We start from the raw sequence: 19392 nt of genomic DNA on the forward strand, positions 1-19392 counted from the left end.
ACACAGACTAGAGTGAGTCCTGTTTGAATGCCTTAGTTATGTCACGTATGGTCTCTTTGGTCTTCCTTCTAAATTTCTACACAACGTAGTATTGAGCAATTTCTTATTCTTCCGTGATAATGCATATTATATGTTTTGTCTATTGTTATTATTTTAAGGTGACCTTGAGTTTATAATTTATTAAATGCCTTAAGGGCAATTGCACTTCATGAAAACACTTTTGTATGAAGCACATTTCTGAATCTGCAGCAATAGAGTCTCCGTTTGACTTTGTCCAGTTTTGTCCTGTAAAGAATAACGAGTTTCCTTTATGTTCCTTTATGTATCAGAGGTCTGATGGTCTTTTTCCGCAGCCGGACCTCATTTTCCCCGTAAGTGAATTCACCTTATTAGTGGCCCATCTCAAGAAATATGATTTGCTCTCTTGAACATGCCACGATATTTCAGGCTGGATCGGGCAGTGGCTGTCAGACAGCGAAACTTGGCGATAGTTTCCCGTAAAATATATCCCTCTTCACTGCGCACCCCAACGCAACCCTAAACAAGCCTGGCACGCGCAGAGCAGCGAGGGGTTAATGAAACGCTGCTCCTTCTTTAATTGAAAAGGCCGCGGTCGTGTTCCCCGCTCAGTTATTGCGGGTAATAAGTGGGCTCTCCCAAGATGAACGGTTCACCTGCGCGGAGGTTAATGAAGATCCGCCAAGCTGCGCTCGCTCTGGACATCAGGGTTAACCATTTCCCCCGCTAACTCTGCCCTGCACCCCCGCTCGTTCATCTGGGGAAGGACAGGACAAGATAAAGATGGACGAGGACTCCGGAGTGACCACAAACCTTCTCCTGTGGGTGAGCGGATTCTGGATCCGGCCGTCTGTTGTGTCCCGTGTTTTTTTTTTTTTATGAAATTAATGTAATATATATTTTAGTTTGATAATGTTTTTTTATTTTGTATTTTTAGGGGATTTTATAGTAGGGTAACATGGGGTAAGATGCCCCCCACATCACCCACCCACCCACACACCCCAGCCCCAGAAAAAGATATTCCCTCCCCCACAGCTTAATTTTTTTCTCCTGACCATAGATGGTACGAAATATCATCTCAGCACTTTTAATGAATTGCTACGCTATTTTTTAATTCAGTCATTTCATCTGAATATCAACATTTGTGAGATTTAGACAGCTGAAACAGTATTGAGGTTAATTGATCTAATTTTGTGTCTCTGGAAAATAGTGTCTAATCTATGACCTTTCTGTGTCTATTTGTTAATGAGGGGTTTGTGGACACATCAATGTTTTTAGACTTGTGGAGTAAAAGTTATAGTTTTTATTTTTGAAGTAAAAATATGAAATTAGACCAGTGGGGTAAGATGGGCCACCCAGGATTGGCACAGAAGGCCCCAAGAGGCATGTTGTTACTTGTTTTAGTATTTTTTTTTATTGAATGCTTATTGTAATTAATGGAGTTATTTCCATGAATTAGATGTACATCTCAGTCATCTTCACTTTAATTAAAAACTATATGTTACAGAAATCTTGAATGCTTTGGTTTGAAGACTGGAGTTTAGTCTCTTTTTAAAGACAGGATATTGTTAAAGTGAAAAATGTTTTTAAAAAATTAACTTAAAAAAAGTTATAAAATGTTACATATATTGTTATAAAAAAATGCACAAAAATTCTATTTAAATTTTTATATGAAATATATAATTTCCAACACGTTTTACTCTAAAACTGTTCAAAAATCTAAGCTATAAATCTAAACAAGTTTCAACCCCAGATTTGAGGTTGATATCTCAAAAAATGAGCTTTCAGTAAGATTTTGTTTGGGTGCAGTACCAAACACTTCCACTAGAGGAAATTCGTTTCCCATTAATTTCCAATGTGCTCATTTTTTACCGTGAACGATACAAGTGTGACTTTTTTTTCAGGACCATTTAACCTTTTCAAATCATGTCCATGATTTTTTCGCAGCAAGTGCCAAAACCTTTATCAAGTTTTGTACCATTCAGATTAAGTAAAAGTAGAAACAAATTAAAAAATATATTTTTTCTGTAAAAAATTATCGAAGAGCACCAGATGGTTAAAGTAGCCATTAAAATAATTAAACTTTCTGAATCATTTACCCTACGGGACACTACTTTCGCGTTTGGTTTGATTGTTTGGCCCGACCCTCATTTGAGAAGAACTGAGTCTGGTTTCTCCAAGCTTTCTAATTTATGTCAATTTCGGTCACATGATGGAGTTTGGGTTCCTTGCCACTGTAACCTTTGGCTTAAAAGACACTTAATATTCAGTAATATTATCGATGCACTCATACTATCTGATGAGAACTGAACTTGAACTGAATAATGACTCTTCAGTCTTTAGGAGAGATGCTTTATAACTGAATCGACTGGCGAGTCACTATTGTTGGAGCTGCTTATAGCTGAATTGAACTAATTTAATAATTTATGAACTTTATGCAGTTATTGAACTAAACTGAATCAACATTGACCTGAATTGAGCTGCGTATTATAATTTTGACAGCGGAATTTGAATTTGTCTCATTATTTGATGAAGTTTGATCATTATTTTCCTGTTTATTGCTGTGAAGCTGTTTTGAAACAATCTGTATAGAAATAAAGCTGACTTGACCTTTGTGAATTGGTTCAATTGAATGGTTTGAATGAACAAATTCAATCAAATAACCGCCATAGAGTGAACTGGCTTTAAATTATGAGTATCTTATTGTTTTTCTTCAGTACGATTTATAGTGACAGCCCAAAAAAAACCCAACCCATTTATTAATTAATTGCATTGAAACGGCCTGAAATGGAGCTTGTTTGGACTATTATGACACTCCCATTTTGTTTTACTCATCTTAACCGTTGATTTGATAGTGAGTGGAGGGAAAAGGTACTAATATCACACCATCCCATCTACTGGCATAATTTATTCATGGCCAGAAATGCACTGGAGACATTAGTATTTATGATCGCAGGCCGTGCTTTATTTTCTGGTGGATAAAACCACTCCAGAGGAGGAAACACTTCCTCATTAGCCGCTCGCTCTATTTCCTCCGGTGGATTCTGCACACGATCATTTATTCATGCAGAAACCCCCATCATCTCCTCATCAGCGTGTCCCAAAAGCTGTGGGCCGCAGGACACACACCTTAAAACACTTCAGGGGAAGCGCAGAGGTGATGAAGATGATGAGGAGGTGACAGAGAGATGGAGGGTGTGAAAGCCACTCAGATGGACACGAGGGAAGCCCGGCACTTCAGTGACACTATTGAAATGATAATGGAGAGGAGAATGGAGTTTATGAACTGACCTGAGACTGTTGTGTTCGTCATCACCTGACATAAGCATTATTGTCTTCATTTGCTGTCCCTCATGTCGTACTTTCTGTCTTCCATAGACCACTGAGGTCCAGAAGAAGGTCTTTTATCTGTGAAATTTACATTATTTAAGCAGACGCTTTTTATCTGAAGCGGCTTACAAATGAAGAACAGCACCGGCAATAATTGATAAACTTTCTGTGTACAAGTTCTACATGTTTTCCATTCATTTTTCCGGTGTTCGTACTGCTAACAGAGATGACTGTCATTATTTCAGTGTGGAAGAACTTTATGACCAGAACAATCTCTAACCTGGACTGGACTCAATTTTACAATCAAACGTCTTATTCTGTTGTTTGATGTGGATTGTCATTTTATTATAATTCTTACAGCCTATATATTGTTTTATAGGATAATGTGTTGTATATTATTTATTTCTTAATTTATTTATTTATTTTGTGAGATTGCATGAAGGATGTGGATTATCTTTTGTTATTATTTTCTTTTCTTTATTATTATTGATTTTGTTGTCTATATTGTGTGTTGTGATATATTTATTTGTTCTGTGAGACTGCATGTAGGATGTGGATTATTTTGTTATTTTCTTTTCTTTATTATTATTGTTATTATTAGAATTTATATTATGCATTGTAATCTATTTATTCTGTGAGACTGCATGTAGGATATTGATTATTTTTGTTAGTTTCTTTTCTTTATTATTATTATTTTATTTTATATTACGAGTTATATTTTAATTATGTATTTTTAATAAAAAAAAATATAATTATTATTTTAGTTTATATTACATTTTAATTGTTTATTTCTTTATAATTTTTGTGTATATATATATATATTTTTATTATATAATATATATTATTTCTTTATTAACATTATTATTCTTATAGTTCATATTATGTGTTTTATAGCATTATTTATTTACTGTTTTGAATGTTCTGGCTGCGGTGCAACAAGTCCAAAGCGAATTTCCCTCAGCGGGACGATAAACTCAATGCATGGCGAATGACTTCTGTTGAGGTTTCTAAATCTCTCAGAGACTCGTATCATTATCCACCTGCGTTTCTTGATCCGAGGACAGACAGTGATGTACAGCACACTATTAGAAGTGTTCGGGGGCTCTGGGCTGATCCTGAACACTATCCCACAGTTCCTCCGAGAGGAGAGAGAAACTAACAGGTTTTTATCTGACACACTATGATATGACCTCATCTGGGATGAGCTTTTCAATTAAACATGAGTGGAAGTGTGAAATTCCCCCGGTGTCCGGCGATGGTTCGTGTTTGCGCTGTGTTTGTATCTCGCTTATTCTTTCAGTTGTTTGTGCGTTTGTGTATGTAAGTTAACATTGACCCAACCGAATCAACAGAGAGGATAAGATCAATACATGAACATTTTTCGAATAACAATATGATCAGCTCATCACATTTTAATTTCTTCTCTAGTTCGGCAGAGAGCTCAACATGAGAACTTTCCAGATCGGCACAGGCGATCAGCTCAACTAATGACAATTTCCTAGAGAAGCAGAGAGGATCCATTGCTTTGGCTGACATCAGCAAGAAAACAGCAATCAGATAACTGAGGTCTGGAATGCTGGGTAATTTTTTTATTTGCAGTTTCAGCTCCCTGAACTCTGAGTCTTCAGAGCAAATCAAAGTCATATTTTCTTTACACTGTATAGGCCTGTTCACACCAAGAACTATAACCATAAACATAGCGATGCACCAATACCACTTTTTCCAGATCAAGTCCGATACAATACTTTTATTTTGTCGATACTGATTACCGATTCTTGTATTTTCATTGCATTTGTAATGTTGCAAAATATATATATATATTGAATAGGGAATTCAGAAGAATATGAATAATATTAGTTATTCCAGTATCTGTATCAGTACATACCTAAACACAACTATAACGATAACGACACAGATGACCGATATCATTGTAATCACTTTTTTTAGCGATGCACCGATACCACTTTTTCTAGAACAAGTCCGATTAGATACTTTTATTTTTAGTACTTGCTGATACTGATTACCAATACTTGTATTTTCATTGCAGTTGTAATAAAAAAAAAAAAATTGGATAGGGAAATCAAAAGAGTATGAATAATATTAGTTATTCCAGTATCTGTATCGGTACTATACCTTAACACAACCATAACGATAACGACACCGAGGATCGATATCATTAAAATTAAACACTATTTTAGAGTTTTTTTTTTAATTAAGCTTGTACCTATTCATTCATATTAGCCACCAATTCAGCAAAACAAAATAAAATAGTTACGAATTGCCATTAGACTGTGTTGGGCGTTCACTTGAACTTTCCAGATGGATCTTTTGACCTCAGGAAATCTGCTCTCCTGTCGTTCCAACTTTGATTTGATCCAGCAACCTCTTATTTTGCCCTCTAGATAGTAACTAGTATGATACCAACCCTCACCACACTGGAATTGTACATTACTTTGCTGTTGTTCCATTACAAAAGCGTTATCGTGTCAGGTCAACATACACAAACACACACACACACACACATATGAGATTGGCTCATTATCTCTTCCTCTGGACTAAAATCTCACCTTCTCTCATTTGCTAATGAGTCTTGAATAAATATATGACTGTTAGGTGCGTTTGGAGAGGAGCTCACAGTAACCAGGATAGTTAATAAGAAACCAGAGAATTAGATTACAGGATCAAAAAGACACTCCCTTTAAACACAGGTTTATCAGCGTTACTGACACACACGTCTCGCTTCTTACAAACGTAACTTGAGTTATTATCTGTAGAGTCTCTGTGTCTGTCTGACGCTGATACGCAGGTTAAGTGCCAAGGATAGAGAAGGAGAAGGAATGTTTAAGGATTAATCTCTCTGGGAAGAATAAATTGTGTCCTAAATGATGCCAATAATACACTATGTACTTATGCTCTATGTACTCAGCCATGTAGTGTATGAATTTTATAAGGTTATTTTGTTATTTAACATTGGAGTCTCACAGCCCCTCCCATTAAAGCTGCATGATTAATCGTTAAAAGATCGTGATCTCAATTCAAACACTAACGAGATCTTATTCTTAAATGACAGTGATTCTCCTGTGTCTATTAAACCTTTGACAAGTGTGATCACAGCGAACATTCAGATCTGTGTTCTGATCCAGAGAGAGCCGTTGTCATGTATAGATATGAATCAGCTTCACAAAACAGTCTTTTCAACCACACAGTTTCATTATTTCTGTCTTACAATCATTCATATTATCACAGAAGCACTGGAATAAAAGATTATAGTTCAAATATAAACCCTGATGTCTACAGTAGCGATCAAAATAGAGTAAATCACCTTTTGAAAGCAACTTGATGTGTATCGATTACATGGTTACACCAGTAGGTGGCGACAAGTGTCTGTTAAAAAATGTGTTTGTCATTGAATCATTCATTCGTTAGATTAGTTCAGTGTTACTCATTGCGCGGCTCGCGAGCCTCATGCGGCTCGCCAAGCTTTCATTTGTGGCTCGCATGGCGGTAAATAATACGGTGATATGATAATGCATTCACTACAGATGTTTCATAAAAACATTAATAAAGTAGGGCTTTAACATAACCCTTTAAAAACTCAAAGTGCCAGCTCTATTACAAATAATTTCGATCGGATTGAAAGGGGTGGTTTATCGAGAGAACATGAAAAAACTTGATCGACTGAAAACCGAAACTGAAAGGACGACGTATGACGCGCTGAACGAGCTGTTCTCCTGATGAATAAAGTGTGTGAAGTGAAGTGAAGTGTGAAGTGAAGCAGGACAACGGCTCACCAGTCCTTGTTTCAGATTATCATACAGACGACTGGTTTTGGGCATTTCTACTGCATGATAAATACAAACAGCACGGCACAACGGTTCATATGTTCATATTCCGATTTGAATCTTTTGACTTATAAACACACACATCAACCCGATCATGTATCACATCACGATGTTTAGCGTTCATGTAAACTACAATACATTCAGATTCATCAATCGAAATGAATTCAGTCCGATTGAAACAAAAGTTGTGCATGTAAACATATCCAGTCTCTGCGGAGTTGCCCTGCATGTGCTCTTGGATGGTTAGATAGGCCTACAAGATGGGCTAATGTAGAAAAAAAAATACTTAAGGTGATTCTGGGATGAATATTTTCTGGAAATCCTGCTTTTTTTTTTTTTTTTTTATTAAAGAAAATCATCTTGTCTCAGTTACAAATTTGACTGATACATCATAAATAATGGGGGGGTTTTTTCACCCTTTTGTATTTATTGCATTGCATATTGTATGTTCAGGGGTGACAGATTGATAGGCAAACATGGTATTTATGACTGGATGTAACTTTTTATACTTTGCGGTAAAATGGCTCTCCTACTGACTTTGTCCTATCAGTGCGGCTCTCATGAAAAAAATAGTGAAGACCACTGGATTAGTTCAAAAACGCTGAATCGTCATCCAGTGATGAAACAAGTGAAGTCTTTATGAGTGAGTCATTGAATCATTCACTAACTCAATTCATTCTGATTGATTAAACATTTTTAAATAGACTGCAGCAATTAACATTTATTCAGAAACTCTTGTAAATTACATGTTATTTTGCTTAGATGTCTGTTCAGTATCGTGATCTCGATTTGAACCGACAACAAAAAAACATGATTCTCAGTTTATCCAGAATCGTGCAGCTCTAATAAGTGCATAAGTGTGCGAACTGGGTATAGTGTCTCTGGTTTGCCAACTTCTATAGTGAATTCTACAGAACCACAACCATGTTTTAAAGACACTGGACAAGTTCAGGCAGCACAAATGTCAGCTGCCCTCACGTGCTGTAGGAATAATCGTAAATACAAGTTACCTAGTAGGAAATTGGACATGAACTCCCTCTCAAGTCATATTTACTACTGGGAAACCGAGTTTCCAGGAGAGCGATTTCTGAATATTTATTTGTTTTTCCCACAACAGCTACATCGTGTGTTTGTTAAAGTAGTGCATATTTACATATATGCCGCTGAACATTTGAAGCATATTGTAAAGATGTTAGATTCGTGAATGAATCATTCTTTTTAATCCGGATCACTGAATCAGACTTTAGTTAACACATACGAAGTTGATTATGTCCAAATGGGTTACTGAACCAAATAACTGCTTTGAAATTAACGAATCAAATAAAACTGAACATTTGATTTTTTTTTTTATCGAACACAATCAAAAAGCTGACTTTCAACTCTGCCTGTGGGTTTTATTTGTTCATTTCGAACCAATTGGCTCATTCAGTGCTGCACAAGGAGTGAGCGGATCAATTAAATTCAGAACTACAGATCGATTCAGTTCAATTCTGTGAACTGACTCGACTGGTTACCGGCTTTTAAGAATGATTAATTCAAGAATCAAACATCACTAGCATATAGGGCCCTATTTTAACGATCTGAAATGCAAGTATCCAACGCGAAACGCAAGTAACTTTGTGGGCAGATCTCGCTGTTGCTATTATACCGGTGGGATAAATGACTCTTGCGCCCGACACAAATCTAAAATGGGTTGGTCTGAAGTAAATGCATTACTCATAAGTGTGGTTTGGCCGTAATGTGAAATAAACCAATCAGAGCGTCATCTCACATTCCCTTTAAGAGCAGGCGCGCTTGTTCCATGGCGGGTTGCTATTATAACGGCGGATTTGCCAGACGCGCGCCAGGAGCGGTTCACAGCCGAGGAGACCGACGTTCTCGTCAGGGCCGTAAAAGACAGAGAAGTGACATTGTATGGGGATGGAGAAACACACCCAAATTAGCTTCGGTTAAACAGGCATATAATAATTTGGGTAAATGTGTAAGCTAGATTTATGCCTATTTTTTCACATCTTCATGGACACCACAATGATTTCCCTCATGTGGAATATTTTTCCTTTGTATTAATTATGTATGGTTTGCAAAAATGGTGCGTCTGTGTAGATGAGAGAAGCAAAGTGTACATTATGGCCAAGCATGCGCCCTTAAAATAGCATCTGAATAACGCGCCACTTTGACGCGTCGGAATTGTTTTCTGAAACTGCAAAATAGCACCAAGGAACGTTTGCGCCGGAACACGCCAAAATAGGAATGATACATGCGTCGGTGTACAAAGTCAATTGCGCTGGGTGCAAGATAGGGCCCTGAGTATGTTTTATACACAGCAAAAATAGTATGTATTTGACTGAAGTTCCAGAATTGCGGCAAGCTGACTATCTAGAATAGATCATGCGATGAATGATTATATATTGTTGTTAATGAATGGGAAAATTAAACATTTTGGCTTTTTTCCCCCCAATAAATAGGCAAGAATAAGCCTGGTGTCCTCCATGATCCCTGTTCTTTTTAACATCAAAGCACTTGAACACTACCAACTCGAAATTACGACTTCAGAAGAGGGAAGTATGAAATCGCTTGTTTCTACTAAATCAGTCATGTTTGGAAGCATTACATTTACATTTACATTTACTCATTTAGCTGACGCTTTTATCCAAAGCGACTTACAATTGCTATATATGTCAGAGGTCGCACGCCTCTGGAGCAACTAGGGGTTAAGTGTCTTGCTCAGGGACACATTGGTGTCTCACAGTGGATTCGAACCCGGGTCTCTCACACCAAAGGCATGTGTCTTATCCATTGCGCCACCACCACCCCTATAAAAATGAAATTTGTTTTAAATGCATTTGGCAACAAATATTAAGAGCGATCAGTGTTTGATGTGTGGAGATCGTCTCTGAATGAGGTCTCGACCTGTTAATCATGTTTCCTGTGTTGTTTAATTTATGTTTCAGATCCGCAGAAGATTGCAATTACTACCTCTGACATCTACTATCTACCTGTCAAATATTAGTCATGAATAAATCAATATTTTATCATTTCTCCATATTATTCAGTGACAGGTCAAAAGCGTTAAAGAAATAGTTCACCTTGATAAAAGGTGTAAAATACATATTTTGTGTTTAGCAGAAGAAAGAAGATCACATGATTTTATTCCTCTCAAGAGAGCATGATGTTGTTTGCTGTCACTGTATGACATTCTGGATATTACTTACTTAATCATAAACAGTAAGCGATCATGATCTTAAATTCATCAGTTGTGAGAGTGTTTGCTGCTACAGACCATCATTATTCTCACTTTATCTCAGCGTTATCTCAGCGTTTTCTTACCGTTATCTTAATGTTTCGTTGGTCGTATCTGTGGGCTAATCGTGTAAGTGCATGTTGAATCATTAAACAGATTTGTTTCTTGTGCTTGATGAATGAAGCTACAGGAACGGGGAAAAAATCACAGCTGAGATCTCAGTTGTTTCTCCACAATGAGACACAGTTTTAGTTTTAATGACTAAATCGCATCTCAAATGTGTCTGATTTCAGAAGAGACAAAAAACCTGGGTTATAATATTGAGACGCAATGAGATCTCAGTTTCATTTACATTGCCAGATGTTCCTTCTAAAATACCTTCAAAGAAAGGTATTCACCAGTCGTCATCCGGTAAGAGTCTAGTGCTGTAAAATGAATGATCCTCTGATAAGACATTTTTGAGTTCATGTTGAGACAAATTCGAGCAGATTTATTGAGATCTTTTTCTTTGATTCTGTACAAGTCTAATGCATTGTGATTTTCTTTCCTACAGGCACTTTATTATGAAGAAGTATTTGTAATTGTCATGAGAAATAGATAAATTTGTCCCCAAAACCCAGAAAATGAGCGGCACACTGAGCTGATTTATGTGTTGAAGGGTTGATCATTTGCCTTCACGTTTCGCTCTGTTTGCTCTGTTTCTCTCTGTGTGTTTGTCAAAGGTCTGAGTGTGATGTCATTTTCACTGCCATTGTTTCCGAGCGTGTTTTAATGTTATCAGTGAAGTCCTTAACATGAGGACAGCAGCAGATCTTATCGGTCTGGAGACTCACACACACACACACACACACACACACACACACACACACACACACACACACACACACACACACACACACACACACACACACAGAAGCAGCACAAGAATGTGATAAGACAAAACACACACACACACACACACACACACAGAGCGGCTGAATGAATCATCTATTAGTGACTGTACACACACACACACACTCACTCACTCAATCACACACAGTCATTCACTCTCACATGCACACACACTCACTCACTCTCTCATACGCACACACACACAGACACACACAGATAATAACAGAACAGTCTTTGTCTGTGTCGTCAGAGGTTATGAAAGATCATCAGCACATCAGTTTTAACCCAAAACTAATATTTGTCCAGGAACATTTAAGTTAATTTTAGAGAGTTGTGAGCTATTTTCACACTTCACTGTTTGATCATGTGTCATAAACTCACATAGAATTCCCCTCATTTCAGATAGTTTTTAATTTGCTTTAGAAATACTACCCTTGTACATCAGATGAGCTGTTTCTCTTACAGCAGTAATGAAGTCCTTAATCATTTAATCATTTAGCAGACGCTTTTATCCAAAGCGACTTACAAATGAGGAGAACAATAGAAGCAATCAGACAACAAGAGGGCAACAGTGTTAAAGTGCTGTAACAAGTCTCAGTTGGTCTAGCACAGCACACATAGCAAGTTTTGTTTTGTTTTTAATCAGAGAAAAACAAACAGATAGAGTTGTATAGACTAGAAAAGGTAAGTGCTAGTATTACTTGGTCAGGTGCTGAGTTCACGGAAGACTATTTCTGCCACATGAAAAAAAAAAACATGCTTTGAAAAATCATAATTATGACATTAAAAGTTGTTGAAACTACACTGTAAAAGAAAATTACATCCCCAAGTCAAAAGTTTCTAGTGACTGGTCACATCTAAATTTTTCAATTAGTCTGACGTATTATTTCTCATTGAGCCAATGCTAACAGACTATTGCAACAAGAATTGCACTTGGGCCAATTAAAAAATTTAGATGTGACCAGTCACTAGAAATTTTTGACTTGGAGAGGTTAGACATTTTTTACAGTGTATGAGATAGTTTTTTTTTTCATGAAATTCTGATTTAAGTCAGAATTATGATATAGTCAGTTATGAAATAAAAAGTGTGTGTGTGTGTGTGTGTGTGTGTGTGTGTGTGTGTGTGTGTGTGTGTGTGTGTGTGTGTGTGTGTGTGTGTGTGTGTGTGTGTGAGAGAGAGTGTGTGAATGACCTAAATTGAGGAAACAAGCTTAGTTTTTTTTAATTGAGGAAACAAGTTTTTTTGAAAGTGTGGGTGAGTGAGTGTTTGAGTCTGTGTGTGGGTGAGTGTGTGAAAGTGTGTGTGTGTTTGTGTGTTTGTATGTATGTGTGAGTGTTTGTTCATGAATGTGTGTGTGTGTGTGTGTGTGTGTGTGTGTGTGTGTGTGTGTGTGTGTGTGTGTGTGTGTGTGTGTGTGTGTGTGTGTGTGTGTGTGTGTGAGAGAGTGTTTGGGCATGTGTGTGTGTTAGAGAGTGTGTGTGTGTGTGTGTGTGTGTGTGTGTGTGTGTGTGTGTGTGTGTGTGTGTGTGTGTGTGTGTGTGTGTGTGTGTGTGTGTGTGTGTGTGTGTGTGTGTGTGTGTGTGTGTCACATGTCAGCGTGATGCATGAGTTCATGGCGACCAGGTTAGATGAGCTTTTACACGAGAGAGAGAGTCAGAGATCGTCTCACACTCTTGTGACAATAGTTGTTCTGTGTGGATTATGAACATCAAACCTTTAATCTACAGAAAACTACTGGTAGATCATCATCTGTCGCCACACTCCATCAAATCAGACTAATCGACTGCATAACTCTATTCAAAAAGTCATATAATATACTTTATACTCATCAAAGAATCCTGAAAACAGACAATGTATCGCAGGCTCCACAGCAGCACAACTGATTTCAACATTGATAATAATCATAAATGTTTCTTGATCATCAAATCATCATATTAGAATGATTTGTGAAGGATCATGTGACACTGAAGACTGGAGTAATGATGCTGAAAATTCAGCTTTGATCACAGGAATAAATTACACTTTACTATATATTTGTAAAGTGTGTAAAGAATGTGAGACCAGTAATACTGTACTTTTACTTCAGATTGTCAAACTATTGAACTGAAGTCCATCACTAAACCATTATTGCTCGCTCCGTCCACACGGTCATTCCTCTTCCTCTGACAACAGCACAAGCTGAGCTGAGATTGATGAGTGTTTAGTGAGTGTTTAGCCACTGTAAACTCTCTCACACACACTGTTTCTGTCCTCTGATGAACGAGTGTTGCTGTGATTGACGCTGGCCATCTTCTGCACGTGGAAATTAACCCCATGAAACTCCAATCAGATGAGTCTCTCCGGTCAGTCTGTTGCTTAGCAACCGTATCCCTCCCTGGCCTAGCCATCACACACACACACATACACACAGGTCTCACACCCACTGACCTCTGAGCCATACATCAAAAGCTCAGCGGCCGTCTCCTCGTATGATGTCCCCATTCATCTGACCCGCGCTTTAGCTGTGTAGTTCTGTTCACTTCACCTCAACATCTCGCCCACACTCTCTCTCTCCTGCACCGCCAAACACACACACTTTCCTCATTCTTTACTGACATTAAACAGTTGTGGTAAATTATATATTTATATTATATTATATTATATTATATTATATTATATTATATTATATTATATTATATTATATTGTACACTCTCAGAAAATAAAGTACATAATTGTACCTTTAGGGGTACAATGGCTTGTCACTGGGGATGTACCGTCAAGGGTACACTATTGTACCTTAACCTTTAAAAGAACAGTACATATTTGTACCTTTTAATGCTTTTTGACCCTCAAAAAGGTAAAAAAGGTACATATATGTACCTTGAGGTCCAATAATAAGCCCTATGGGGTACGTTAGTGTAGATTGTAGATTGGGACAGAAATGGACTCCTACTGTACCCCTATCTCTGACAGTGAAATATACACTATGATGTAATATAATGTTCATAATCTGATCAAATTTATATATATATATATATATATTAAAATATGAGAAAATGATTTCATATTTTTAAAATATGAGGGAAGAACAAAACTTGGTTAAGGTATTTATCTGACAAAATTATTTGGCAACAATTATGTTATATTATATTATATTATATTGTATTATATTATATTATATTATATTATATTATATTATAAGCTCTAAGAGCATTGAATTCGAAGAATGTCTAACTTATTTAATGTATTTTTATTATTTTTGTGCAATATGTTCACAAAATGAACAGTTGTGCAGAATACAAAATTCTGTGTGGTATGTGCATGTTATGCGTGTTGAATGTTGCTCTTGGTACAGTCTGTGAAAACAAATTTCCTCTAACGAGGACAATAAAGAATTATTATATTATATTATATTATATTATATTATATTATATTATATTATATTATATTATATTATATTATATTATATTATATTATATTATATTTATTATATAATATTAATTCACAAATATATGATTGCACATCGTTTCTCGTTGTAAGATGTTCCGAACTAAAACTTAAACCATAAAAAAGTTTTCATTGCTTGAAATAAAATAAACTTTAAATGTAGACATTTATTTTAAAATGAATAATGTAAATATTGGTGGTCTAGTGTTAAAGCTGTGATGTCAAAATTATGATCACTTCTGAATGAGATGTTTTAGTTAAGTTCTAATCAACTAAACCGGTTCTTGATGACCATTAAAATGACCAGTGTGCAATATTTTACAGTATATGGTGCAGATATGCAACTTGTATATGATTTATTTGTGATGTGATATTAATGGACATATAATCGTATATGTGTTTTGCATGTTTGCATGCCATGGAGTCGTTCTAAACAGAAGACGTTTGTACGTGCGGTAAGATACAGAACTAGCTATCATGCGGTTATCTGAGTCAGTTATGTTTGTTTTTGCAAATGTTCTTTGTGTATTATATTTGATTTTGCTCTGTCTGGATAATAACTCTCTGCTCCAGAAAGTCGTTTAGTTTAAACTCGACTGCAATCCATTTTGTTTTGTGCTCCACTAAAACTGATCTTTAATTCTCCCTGCAGCCACTGAAATTGATGAGTTTTTCATAATTATTCCCTTTGCAGCTTTTTAACTTTTCATGAGAGAAGGAGCAATTTCACAACTTTTATTGTGTTCTGTAGAGAAGTGAGATATAAGATATTGATATTTGTGTGGTTTATATCCTGCGCTGCCTCTAATGTTTGATACAAAAGGCCTGATTCATCACAGGTGTTCACTAATAGCTTTGTGTAGTTAAACATTACAGATTTTAGTCTGTTTTTCTTAAGCAGCAAAAGTTTGTGTATGTGTGTGTTTCAATGCATGCATTATTTAGAAATACTTTTTAAGGACTGGGAAAGCGAGAGAGGTAGAAATACTGTTTCGGTACTTCTGTAGCACTAGTTTAGTGACGGTTAACAGTAGCACTAGTTTAGTGACGGTTAACTGTAGCAGTAGTTTAGTGATGGTTAACTGTAGCACTAGTTTAGTGACGGTTAACTGTAGCAGTAGTTTAGTGATGGTTGACAATAGCAGTAGTTTAGTGTTGGTTAACAATAGCACTAGTTTAGTGTTGGTTAACTGTAGCAGTAGTTTAGTGCTGGTTGACAATAGCAGTAGTTTAGTGTTGGTTAACAATAGCACTAGTTTAGTGATGGTTGACAATAGCAGTAGTTTAGTGATGGTTAACTGTAGCAGTAGTTTAGTGATGGTTAACTGTAGCAGTAGTTTAGTGATGGTTGACAATAGCAGTAGTTTAGTGATGGTTAACTGTAGCAGTAGTTTAGTGATGGCTGACAATAGCAGTAGTTTAGTGATGGTTAACTGTAGCAGTAGTTTAGTGATGGTTGACAATAGCAGTAGTTTAGTGTTGGTTAACAATAGCACTAGTTTAGTGATGGTTAACTGTAGCAGTAGTTTAGTGATGGTTGACAATAGCAGTAGTTTAGTGATGGTTGACAATAGCAGTAGTTTAGTGTTGGTTAACAATAGCACTAGTTTAGTGATGGTTAACTGTAGCAGTAGTTTAGTGATGGTTGACAATAGCCGTAGTTTAGTGTTGGTTAACAATAGCAGTAGTTTAGTGATGGTTAACAGTAGCACTAGTTTAGTGATGGTTGACAATAGCAGTAGTTTAGTGTTGGTTAACAATAGCACTAGTTTAGTGATGGTTAACTGTAGCTGTAGTTTAGTGATGGTTGACAATAGCAGTAGTTTAGTGATGGTTTACTGTAGCAGTAGTTTAGTGATGGTTAACTGTAGCAGTAGTTTAGTGATGGTTGACAATAGCAGTAGTTTAGTGATGGTTAACTGTAGCATTAGTTTAGTGATGGTTGACAATAGCAGTAGTTTAGTGATGGTTAACTGTAGCATTAGTTTAGTGATGGTTAACTGTAGCAGTAGTTTAGTGATGGTTGACAATAGCAGTAGTTTAGTGATGGTTAACTGTAGCATTAGTTTAGTGATGTTAACAATAGCACTAGTTTAGTGATGGTTAACAATAGCATTAGTTTAGTAATGCTTAACAATAGCACTAGTTTAGTGATGGTTAACTGTAGCATTAGTTTAGTGATGGTTAACTGTAGCAGTAGTTTAGTGATGGTTGACAATAGCAGTAGTTTAGTGATGGTTAACTGTAGCAGTAGTTTAGTGATGGTTGACAATAGCAGTAGTTTAGTGTTGGTTAACAATAGCACTAGTTTAGTGATGGTTAACAATAGCACTAGTTTAGGGATGGTTGACAATAGCACTAGTTTAGTGATGGTTGACAATAGCAATAGTTTAGTGATGGTTAACAGTAGCACTAGTTTAGTGATGGTTAACAGTAGCACTAGTTTAGTGATGGTTAACAGTAGCACTAGTTTAGTGATGGTTAACAGTAGCACTGGTTTAGTGATGGTTAACAGTAGCACTAGTTTAGTGATGGTTAACAGTAGCACTGGTTTAGTGACGTTAACAGTAGCAGTAGCACTAGTTTAGTGATGGTTAACAGTAGCACTGGTTTAGTGATGGTTGACAATAGCAGTAGTTTAGTGATGGTTAACAATAGCAGTAGTTTAGTGATGGTTGACAATAGCAATAGTTTAGTGATGGTTAACTGTAGCACTAGTTTAGTGATGGTTAACAGTAGCACTAGTTTAGTGATGGTTAACTGTAGCACTAGTTTAGTGCTGTTTGACAGTAACACTAGTTTAGTGCTGGTTAACAGTAGCACTAGTTAAATGATGGTTAACCGTTAACCGTAGCACTAGTTTAGTGCTGGTTAACAGTAGCTCTAGTTTAGTGATGGTTGACAATAGCAGTAGTTTAGTGATGGTTAACTGTAGCACTAGTTTAGTGATGGTTAACTGTAGCACTAGTTTAGTGCTGTTTGACAGTAACACTAGTTTAGTGCTGGTTAACAGTAGCACTAGTTAAATGATGGTTAACCGTTAACCGTAGCACTAGTTTAGTGATGGTTAACAGTAGCTCTAGTTTAGTGATGGTTGACAATAGCAGTAGTTTAGTGCTGGTTGACAGTAGCACTAGTTTAGTGCTGGTTAACAGTAGCACTAGTTTAGTGATGGTTAACTGTAGCACTAGTTTAGTGCTGGTTGACAGTAGCACTAGTTTAGTGATGGTTGACAATAGCAGTAGTTTGGTGCTGGTTGACAGTAGCAGTAGTTTAGTGATGGTTAACTGTAGAACTAGTTTAGTGCTGGTTGACAAAAGCACTAGTTTAGAGCTGGTTGACAGTAGCACTAGTTTAGTGATGGTTAACTGTAGCACTAGTTTAGTGCTGGTTGACAGTAGCACTAGTTAAGTGCTGGTTGACAGTAGCACTAGTTTAGTGATGGTTAACTGTAGCACTAGTTTAGTGCTGGTTGACAGTAGCAGTAGTTTAGTGATGGTTAACTGTAGCACTAGTTTAGTGCTGGTTGACAGTAGCACTAGTTTAGTGATGGTTAACAGTAGCACTAGTTTAGTGCTGGTTGACAGTAGCACTAGTTTAGTGATGGTTAACAGTAGCACTAGTTTAGTGATGGTTAACAATAGCAGTAGTTTAGTGATGGTTGACAGTAGCACTAGTTTAGTGCTGGTTAACTGTAGCACTAGTTTAGTGATGGTTAACTGTAGCATTAGTTTAGTGATGGTTAACTGTAGCACTAGTTTAGTGATGGTTAACAATAGCATTAGTTTAGTAATGGTTAACAATAGCACTAGTTTAGTGATGGTTAACTGTAGCATTAGTTTAGTGATGGTTAACTGTAGCATTAGTTTAGTGATGTTTAACAATAGCACTAGTTTAGTGATGGTTAACAATAGCATTAGTTTAGTAATGCTTAACAATAGCACTAGTTTAGTGATGGTTAACTGTAGCATTAGTTTAGTGATGGTTAACTGTAGCACTAGTTTAGTGATGTTTAACAATAGCATTAGTTTAGTAATGGTTAACAATAGCACTAGTTTAGTGATGGTTAACTGTAGCATTAGTTTAGTGATGGTTAACTGTAGCACTAGTTTAGTGATGGTTAACAATAGCATTAGTTTAGTAATGGTTAACAATAGCACTAGTTTAGTGATGGTTAACTGTAGCATTAGTTTAGTGATGGTTAACTGTAGCATTAGTTTAGTGATGGTTAACTGTAGCAGTAGTTTAGTGATGGTTAACTGTGGCATTAGTTTAGTGATGGTTAACTGTAGCACTAGTTTAGTGATGGTTAACAATATCATTAGTTTAGTAATGGTTAACAATAGCACTAGTTTAGTGATGGTTAACTGTAGCATTAGTTTAGTGATGGTTAACAGTAGCATTAGTTTAGTGATGGTTAACTGTAGCAGTAGTTTAGTGATGGTTAACTGTAGCACTAGTTTAGTGATGGTTAACTGTAGCATTAGTTTAGTGATGGTTAACTGTAGCACTAGTTTAGTGATGGTTAACAATAGCATTAGTTTAGTGATGGTTAACAATAGCATTAGTTAGCCATTGCTGTCTATGAAAAGTGTTTCGGATCAGTCACTTATGAGGTTCAGTTGTGATAGAGCTGCTTTAG

General features: G+C 36.5%; 2 long non-coding RNA genes across 2 annotated transcripts in view; one reads left to right on the plus strand and one right to left on the minus strand.

The window, feature by feature from the left end:
- Positions 1–1775, plus strand: part of LOC309478234 — a 3714-nt gene extending 1939 nt beyond the window's left edge. The window contains exons 3-5 of the long non-coding RNA XR_014198889.1: positions 1–12; positions 330–371; positions 448–1775. The exon at positions 1–12 is cut by the window's left edge and continues 190 nt beyond it. This is a non-coding gene — a long non-coding RNA (uncharacterized lncRNA). The remainder of the gene's footprint in view (positions 13–329; positions 372–447) is intronic.
- The window catches only part of LOC309478244, a 17202-nt gene extending 3864 nt beyond the window's left edge, over positions 1–13338 (minus strand). The window contains exon 1 of the long non-coding RNA XR_014198900.1: positions 13204–13338. This is a non-coding gene — a long non-coding RNA (uncharacterized lncRNA). The remainder of the gene's footprint in view (positions 1–13203) is intronic.
- Positions 13339–19392: the final 6054 nt, after the last annotated feature.

The sequence above is a fragment of the Leuciscus leuciscus genome (genome assembly GCF_965113295.1).
Source record: "Leuciscus leuciscus genome assembly, chromosome: 16".
NCBI lineage: Eukaryota > Metazoa > Chordata > Actinopteri > Cypriniformes > Leuciscidae > Leuciscus > Leuciscus leuciscus.